Raw genomic sequence first — 10,540 nt, forward strand, 5'->3', positions numbered from 1 at the left:
CCCTAACCCTAACCCTAACCCTAACCCTAACCCTAACCCTAACCCTAACCCTAACCCTAACCCTAACCCTAACCCTAACCCTAACCCTAACCCTAACCCTAACCCTAACCCTAACCCTAACCCTAACCCTAACCCTAACCCTAACCCTAACCCTAACCCTAACCCTAACCCTAACCCTAACCCTAACCCTAACCCTAACCCTAACCCTAACCCTAACCCTAACCCTAACCCTAACCCTAACCCTAACCCTAACCCTAACCCTAACCCTAACCCTAACCCTAACCCTAACCCTAACCCTAACCCTAACCCTAACCCTAACCCTAACCCTAACCCTAACCCTAACCCTAACCCTAACCCTAACCCTAACCCTAACCCTAACCCTAACCCTAACCCTAACCCTAACCCTAACCCTAACCCTAACCCTAACCCTAACCCTAACCCTAACCCTAACCCTAACCCTAACCCTAACCCTAACCCTAACCCTAACCCTAACCCTAACCCTAACCCTAACCCTAACCCTAACCCTAACCCTAACCCTAACCCTAACCCTAACCCTAACCCTAACCCTAACCCTAACCCTAACCCTAACCCTAACCCTAACCCTAACCCTAACCCTAACCCTAACCCTAACCCTAACCCTAACCCTAACCCTAACCCTAACCCTAACCCTAACCCTAACCCTAACCCTAACCCTAACCCTAACCCTAACCCTAACCCTAACCCTAACCCTAACCCTAACCCTAACCCTAACCCTAACCCTAACCCTAACCCTAACCCTAACCCTAACCCTAACCCTAACCCTAACCCTAACCCTAACCCTAACCCTAACCCTAACCCTAACCCTAACCCTAACCCTAACCCTAACCCTAACCCTAACCCTAACCCTAACCCTAACCCTAACCCTAACCCTAACCCTAACCCTAACCCTAACCCTAACCCTAACCCTAACCCTAACCCTAACCCTAACCCTAACCCTAACCCTAACCCTAACCCTAACCCTAACCCTAACCCTAACCCTAACCCTAACCCTAACCCTAACCCTAACCCTAACCCTAACCCTAACCCTAACCCTAACCCTAACCCTAACCCTAACCCTAACCCTAACCCTAACCCTAACCCTAACCCTAACCCTAACCCTAACCCTAACCCTAACCCTAACCCTAACCCTAACCCTAACCCTAACCCTAACCCTAACCCTAACCCTAACCCTAACCCTAACCCTAACCCTAACCCTAACCCTAACCCTAACCCTAACCCTAACCCTAACCCTAACCCTAACCCTAACCCTAACCCTAACCCTAACCCTAACCCTAACCCTAACCCTAACCCTAACCCTAACCCTAACCCTAACCCTAACCCTAACCCTAACCCTAACCCTAACCCTAACCCTAACCCTAACCCTAACCCTAACCCTAACCCTAACCCTAACCCTAACCCTAACCCTAACCCTAACCCTAACCCTAACCCTAACCCTAACCCTAACCCTAACCCTAACCCTAACCCTAACCCTAACCCTAACCCTAACCCTAACCCTAACCCTAACCCTAACCCTAACCCTAACCCTAACCCTAACCCTAACCCTAACCCTAACCCTAACCCTAACCCTAACCCTAACCCTAACCCTAACCCTAACCCTAACCCTAACCCTAACCCTAACCCTAACCCTAACCCTAACCCTAACCCTAACCCTAACCCTAACCCTAACCCTAACCCTAACCCTAACCCTAACCCTAACCCTAACCCTAACCCTAACCCTAACCCTAACCCTAACCCTAACCCTAACCCTAACCCTAACCCTAACCCTAACCCTAACCCTAACCCTAACCCTAACCCTAACCCTAACCCTAACCCTAACCCTAACCCTAACCCTAACCCTAACCCTAACCCTAACCCTAACCCTAACCCTAACCCTAACCCTAACCCTAACCCTAACCCTAACCCTAACCCTAACCCTAACCCTAACCCTAACCCTAACCCTAACCCTAACCCTAACCCTAACCCTAACCCTAACCCTAACCCTAACCCTAACCCTAACCCTAACCCTAACCCTAACCCTAACCCTAACCCTAACCCTAACCCTAACCCTAACCCTAACCCTAACCCTAACCCTAACCCTAACCCTAACCCTAACCCTAACCCTAACCCTAACCCTAACCCTAACCCTAACCCTAACCCTAACCCTAACCCTAACCCTAACCCTAACCCTAACCCTAACCCTAACCCTAACCCTAACCCTAACCCTAACCCTAACCCTAACCCTAACCCTAACCCTAACCCTAACCCTAACCCTAACCCTAACCCTAACCCTAACCCTAACCCTAACCCTAACCCTAACCCTAACCCTAACCCTAACCCTAACCCTAACCCTAACCCTAACCCTAACCCTAACCCTAACCCTAACCCTAACCCTAACCCTAACCCTAACCCTAACCCTAACCCTAACCCTAACCCTAACCCTAACCCTAACCCTAACCCTAACCCTAACCCTAACCCTAACCCTAACCCTAACCCTAACCCTAACCCTAACCCTAACCCTAACCCTAACCCTAACCCTAACCCTAACCCTAACCCTAACCCTAACCCTAACCCTAACCCTAACCCTAACCCTAACCCTAACCCTAACCCTAACCCTAACCCTAACCCTAACCCTAACCCTAACCCTAACCCTAACCCTAACCCTAACCCTAACCCTAACCCTAACCCTAACCCTAACCCTAACCCTAACCCTAACCCTAACCCTAACCCTAACCCTAACCCTAACCCTAACCCTAACCCTAACCCTAACCCTAACCCTAACCCTAACCCTAACCCTAACCCTAACCCTAACCCTAACCCTAACCCTAACCCTAACCCTAACCCTAACCCTAACCCTAACCCTAACCCTAACCCTAACCCTAACCCTAACCCTAACCCTAACCCTAACCCTAACCCTAACCCTAACCCTAACCCTAACCCTAACCCTAACCCTAACCCTAACCCTAACCCTAACCCTAACCCTAACCCTAACCCTAACCCTAACCCTAACCCTAACCCTAACCCTAACCCTAACCCTAACCCTAACCCTAACCCTAACCCTAACCCTAACCCTAACCCTAACCCTAACCCTAACCCTAACCCTAACCCTAACCCTAACCCTAACCCTAACCCTAACCCTAACCCTAACCCTAACCCTAACCCTAACCCTAACCCTAACCCTAACCCTAACCCTAACCCTAACCCTAACCCTAACCCTAACCCTAACCCTAACCCTAACCCTAACCCTAACCCTAACCCTAACCCTAACCCTAACCCTAACCCTAACCCTAACCCTAACCCTAACCCTAACCCTAACCCTAACCCTAACCCTAACCCTAACCCTAACCCTAACCCTAACCCTAACCCTAACCCTAACCCTAACCCTAACCCTAACCCTAACCCTAACCCTAACCCTAACCCTAACCCTAACCCTAACCCTAACCCTAACCCTAACCCTAACCCTAACCCTAACCCTAACCCTAACCCTAACCCTAACCCTAACCCTAACCCTAACCCTAACCCTAACCCTAACCCTAACCCTAACCCTAACCCTAACCCTAACCCTAACCCTAACCCTAACCCTAACCCTAACCCTAACCCTAACCCTAACCCTAACCCTAACCCTAACCCTAACCCTAACCCTAACCCTAACCCTAACCCTAACCCTAACCCTAACCCTAACCCTAACCCTAACCCTAACCCTAACCCTAACCCTAACCCTAACCCTAACCCTAACCCTAACCCTAACCCTAACCCTAACCCTAACCCTAACCCTAACCCTAACCCTAACCCTAACCCTAACCCTAACCCTAACCCTAACCCTAACCCTAACCCTAACCCTAACCCTAACCCTAACCCTAACCCTAACCCTAACCCTAACCCTAACCCTAACCCTAACCCTAACCCTAACCCTAACCCTAACCCTAACCCTAACCCTAACCCTAACCCTAACCCTAACCCTAACCCTAACCCTAACCCTAACCCTAACCCTAACCCTAACCCTAACCCTAACCCTAACCCTAACCCTAACCCTAACCCTAACCCTAACCCTAACCCTAACCCTAACCCTAACCCTAACCCTAACCCTAACCCTAACCCTAACCCTAACCCTAACCCTAACCCTAACCCTAACCCTAACCCTAACCCTAACCCTAACCCTAACCCTAACCCTAACCCTAACCCTAACCCTAACCCTAACCCTAACCCTAACCCTAACCCTAACCCTAACCCTAACCCTAACCCTAACCCTAACCCTAACCCTAACCCTAACCCTAACCCTAACCCTAACCCTAACCCTAACCCTAACCCTAACCCTAACCCTAACCCTAACCCTAACCCTAACCCTAACCCTAACCCTAACCCTAACCCTAACCCTAACCCTAACCCTAACCCTAACCCTAACCCTAACCCTAACCCTAACCCTAACCCTAACCCCTAACCCTAACCCTAACCCTAACCCTAACCCTAACCCTAACCCTAACCCTAACCCTAACCCTAACCCTAACCCTAACCCTAACCCTAACCCTAACCCTAACCCTAACCCTAACCCTAACCCTAACCCTAACCCTAACCCTAACCCTAACCCTAACCCTAACCCTAACCCTAACCCTAACCCTAACCCTAACCCTAACCCTAACCCTAACCCTAACCCTAACCCTAACCCCTAACCCTAACCCTAACCCTAACCCTAACCCTAACCCTAACCCTAACCCTAACCCTAACCCTAACCCTAACCCTAACCCTAACCCTAACCCTAACCCTAACCCTAACCCTAACCCTAACCCTAACCCTAACCCTAACCCTAACCCTAACCCCTAACCCTAACCCCTAACCCTAACCCTAACCCTAACCCTAACCCTAACCCTAACCCTAACCCTAACCCTAACCCTAACCCTAACCCTAACCCCCTAACCCTAACCCTAACCCCCTAACCCTAACCCTAACCCTAACCCTAACCCTAACCCTAACCCTAACCCTAACCCTAACCCTAACCCTAACCCTAACCCCAACCCCAACCCCAACCCCAACCCTAACCCTAACCCTAACCCTAACCCTAACCCTAACCCTAACCCTAACCCCAACCCTAACCCTAACCCTAACCCTAACCCTAACCCTAACCCTAACCCTAACCCTAACCCTAACCCCTAACCCTAACCCTAACCCTAACCCTAACCCTAACCCTAACCCTAACCCTAACCCTAACCCTAACCCTAACCCTAACCCTAACCCTAACCCTAACCCTAACCCTAACCCTAACCCTAACCCTAACCCTAACCCTAACCCTAACCCTAACCCTAACCCTAACCCTAACCCCTAACCCTAACCCTAACCCTAACCCTAACCCTAACCCTAACCCTAACCCTAACCCTAACCCTAACCCTAACCCTAACCCTAACCCTAACCCTAACCCTAACCCTAACCCTAACCCTAACCCTAATTTTGATTCTCTTAACCCTAATTCTTAATATAACTCTAATTTCTAACCCCTATCTCTACCCTACGTTCTAGTTCGGTCATTTTTTCCAAAAATAAACAAATAAATACAAATAAAAATACTATAAAACAGAAAAAACAAACAAAAATATATATAAAACTGTTAAAATAATAAAAACGTAAAATGTTCAAATAAGGTTGATTTAATAACAATATATATGTAATTTGCAAAACTTGGTTATTTGTTTTAGCAAAGTTTCATTTTTGTTTCCACTTTTTGTGGACGTCATTGTTTTTCTATAAAACACACACATTAGTTTGGTTTTGTTCAGTCTGAACGGAGACAAGGAAGAGACAACATCAGCAGTTAATACAGTGTGCTAAAAACCTGATGAAGGCTCCTAGATGAGCCGAAACGTTGTTGAGGCACACATATTCATTCGATTTTACTCTTAAAAACAATAACTTGGTTTTGGAATTAAGAACATTTTATGTTTACTTTTACTTTTACAATTTTTTTTGGGACATTTTGTTTATTACTTAAATAACAAAGGCGACCCCTAATTGGATAAATAAAAGTAAAAATAACATATTTGATTATTAAATAGCATTTTTATTCATACTTAAATAACAAAGGCGACTCCTATTTGGATATATATATAAAATACAGTAAAATCAAAAAATAGTATAGAATGGATGGGGGCTGGACGGAGGTCCGCTATGGGCGGCGTCGCCAGCCCGTACGCCGTGAGGGGGACTTTGACGATTGGGGTGGCCAAGGGAGGAAGGACCGTGCACCATCCTCCCGCTCCAGGAGGGGGAACTCTTTCCCCTATCCTGTGAGGGGGAGGGCTCAGACCCTTCCTCCTAACCCTAACCCTAACCCTAACCCTAACCCTAACCCTAACCCTAACCCTAACCCTAACCCAATCTGATGCGGATAACTCCGGAACCACGGGCCCTAGGACGATGGGACTTTGACCTACCTGGGGTAATTCGCCCGCGCTGAACACGCTGGTCAAGTCCGCATCTCTCTACGACCGTCCGCTCCGGAGATATTGCCGTTTTTCCGGTATAACTCCGGAACCGGAAGTGACGCGGCCACCGAAATGGAAGCACAGCAGCGCACTGGGGAAGTCCACAGGTGGACCGAGTTTCAAGTCTCTAGCTCGTACCATCGAGGAGTAAATGGGGTTCATTAGGATTAGCCAGTGGCTGATCGTGGTTATCATGCCTATACCTAACCCTAACCCTAACCCTAACCCTAACCCTAACCCTAACCCTAACCCTAACCCTAACCCCCTAACCCTAACCCTAACCCCCTAACCCTAACCCTAACCCTAACCCTACCCTAACCCTAACCCTAACCCTAACCCTAACCCTAACCCTAACCCTAACCCTAACCCTAACCCCTAACCCTAACCCTAACCCTAACCCTAACCCTAACCCTAACCCAATCTGATGCGGATAACTCCGGAACCACGGGCCCTAGGACGATGGGACTTTGACCTACCTGGGGTAATTCGCCCGCGCTGAACACGCTGGTCAAGTCCGCATCTCTCTACGACCGTCCGCTCCGGAGATATTGCCGTTTTTCCGGTATAACTCCGGAACCGGAAGTGACGCGGCCACCGAAATGGAAGCACAGCAGCGCACTGGGGAAGTCCACAGGTGGACCGAGTTTCAAGTCTCTAGCTCGTACCATCGAGGAGTAAATGGGGTTCATTAGGATTAGCCAGTGGCTGATCGTGGTTATCATGCCTATACCTAACCCTAACCCTAACCCTAACCCTAACCCTAACCCTAACCCTAACCCTAACCCTAACCCCTAACCCTAACCCTAACCCTAACCCTAACCCTAACCCTAACCCTAACCCTAACCCCCTAACCCTAACCCTAACCCTAACCCTAACCCTAACCCTAACCCTAACCCTAACCCCCTAACCCTAACCCTAACCCTAACCCTAACCCTAACCCTAACCCTAACCCTAACCCTAACCCTAACCCTAACCCTAACCCTAACCCCTAACCCTAACCCTAACCCTAACCCTAACCCTAACCCTAACCCTAACCCTAACCCCCTAACCCTAACCCTAACCCTAACCCTAACCCTAACCCTAACCCTAACCCCCTAACCCTAACCCTAACCCTAACCCTAACCCTAACCCTAACCCTAACCCTAACCCTAAATGGAAAATGACATTAATTTAAGTGTACATGTAAACGCACAGGGGACAGCGCAGCCGCACACTTCGTTTTAAGCCACAAAACAAATAATTCTCGATTAAGTAAGGGCTTTATAACCATATCTGTGGGCGGGCAAGTTCCCCTGAGTGGCTTACGTTGATGAAAATTATAATTTTCAATACTTTTCTCCGAGTCAAAATTCAGCGGGTCGCCTGAAAAATATGACCGAGAAAGGTGTGCTTTTGGCGGACAGCCAAGGCGGAGGAGTCGGCCCGTGCGGTTGGAGCTCGGCACTGTGAATCATTGCTGCCAAATCCAAACCACAGGTTGTACATGCATATTTACAAGTATATCCAGCATAAATATACGTGCCAAAGCAGAGAGTGACATTAATTTCAGTATAAAAGTAACGCCTTTCAAGAAAGGCACACGAAGACCACAGGGGACAGCGCAGCCACACACGTCGTTTTAAGGCACAAAACAACAAATTGTCTATGAAGTAATGGCTTTACAACAATATTTGGTGTAGGGAAAGATCCCCTGAGTGTCCTTAAATGATGAAAATTATCATTTTCAAAACTTATCTACGAGTTGAAATTCGGCGGGGTACTTGAAAAATATGAACGAGAAAGGTGTGCTTTTGGTGGATAGCCAAGGCGGAGGAGTTGGCTCCTGCGGTTCGTGCTCCGCACTGCGAATCAATGCTGCCAAATCCAAACCACAGGTTGTAGATGCATATTTACAAGTGTATCTAGCATAAATACACGTGCCGAAGCAGAAAGTAACATTCATTTCAGTATACAAGTTCCGCCTGTCAAGAAAGGCACACGAAGAGCACAGGGGACAGAGCAGCCACACACGTCGTTTTAAGGCACAAAACAACAATTTTTCGATGAAGTAAGGGCTTTACAACCATATTTGGGGGAGGGTACGTTCCCCTGAGTGTCCTTAAATGATGAAAATTATCATTTTCAACACTTATCTACGAGTTGAAATTCGGCGGGGTACTTGAAAAATATGAACGAGAAAGGTGTGCTTTTGGTGGATAGCCAGGGCGGAGGAGTTGGCTCCTGCGGTTCGTGCTCCGCACTGCGAATCAATGCTGCCAAATCCAAACCACAGGTTGTAGATGCATATTTACAAGTGTATCTAGCATAAATACACGTGCCGAAGCAGAAAGTAACATTCATTTCAGTATACAAGTTCCGCCTGTCAAGAAAGGCACACGAAGAGCACAGGGGACAGAGCAGCCACACACGTCGTTTTAAGGCACAAAACAACAATTTTTCGATGAAGTAAGGGCTTTACAACCATATATGGGGGAGGGTACGTTCCCCTGAGTGTCCTTAAATGATGAAAATTATCATTTTCAACACTTATCTACGAGTTGAAATTCGGCGGGGCACCTGTGAAAAATATGAACGAGAAAGGTGTGCTTTTGGTGGATAGCCAAGGCGGAGGAGTCGGCCCCTGCGGTTGGAGCTCCGCACTGCGAATGAATGGTGCCAAATCCAAACCACAGGTTGTAAATGCATATTTACAAGTGTATCTAGCATAAATATACGTGCCAAAGCAGAAAGTGACATTAATTTCAGCATACAAGTAACACCTTTAAGAAAGGCACACGAAGAGCACAGGGGACAGCGCAGCCACACACGTCGTTTTAAGGCACAAAACAACAAATTGTCTATGAAGTAAGGGCTTCACAACAATATTTGGGGTAGGGAAAGATCCCCTGAGTGGCTTAAGTTGATGAAAATTATCATTTTCAACAGTTTTCTTCGAGTCGAAATTCGGCGGGTCGCCTGAAAAATATGAACGACAAAGGTATGCTTTTGCCGAATAGCCAAAGCGGAGGAGTTGAACCCTACGGTTGGAGCTCGGCACTGTGAATCACTGCTGCCAAATCGAAACCACTGGTTGTACATGCATATTTACAAGCGTATCTAGCATAAATATACGTGCCGAAGCAGAAAGTGACATCAATTTCAGTATACAAGTAATGCCTTTCAAGAAACGAACACGAAGAGCACAGGGGACAGCGCAGCCACACACGTCGTTTTAGGGCACAAAACAACAAATTGTCTATGAAGGAAGGGCTTTACAACCATATTTGGGGGCGGGCGAGTTCCCCTGAGTGGCTTAAATTGATGAAAATTATAATTTTCAACACTCAGAGTCGAAATTCGGCGGGTCGCCTGAAATATATGAACGAGAAAGGTGTGCTTTTGGCGCATAGCCAAGGCGGAGGAGTCGGCCCCTACGGTTGGACCTCAGCACTGTGAATCACTGCTGCCAAATCCAAATCACAGCTTGTAGATGCATATTTACACGTGTATCCATCATAAATATACGTGCCGAATCAGAAAGTGACATTAATTACACTATACAAGTAACGCCTGTCAAGAAAGGCACGGAGAGCACAGGGGACTACGCAGCCACACACGTCGTTTTAAGGCACAAAAAAACAAATTGTCTACGAAGTAAGGGCTTTACAACCATTTTTGGGGACAGGTAAATTCCCCTGATTGCCTTAAATTGATGGAAATTATAATTTTCAACATTTTTTTCCGAGTCGAAGTTCGGCGGGTCGCCTGAAAAATATGACCGAGAAAGATGTGCTTTTGGCGGATAGCCAAGGCGGAGGAGTCGGCCCCTACGGTTGGAGCTCCGCACTGTGAATAACAGCTGCCAAATCCAAACCAAAGGTTGTAGATACATATTAATAAGTGTATCTAGCAATTATACACGCTCCAAATCAGAAAGTGAAATTCATTTCTGTGTTCACGCATCCACTATCAAATTAACAGCACTTGGCCAAACTGTCACTTTCAGGCGCTGAAACGCTCATTTTGGACATAAAAAACCCAAAAAGATGCCAAATCGAAACCAAAGGCTGTAGATG

Source organism: Filicampus tigris, chromosome 9 (assembly GCF_054856515.1).
Source record: "Filicampus tigris isolate MCC_2025a chromosome 9, RoL_Ftig_1.0, whole genome shotgun sequence".
In the NCBI taxonomy this organism is placed as follows: domain Eukaryota; kingdom Metazoa; phylum Chordata; class Actinopteri; order Syngnathiformes; family Syngnathidae; genus Filicampus; species Filicampus tigris.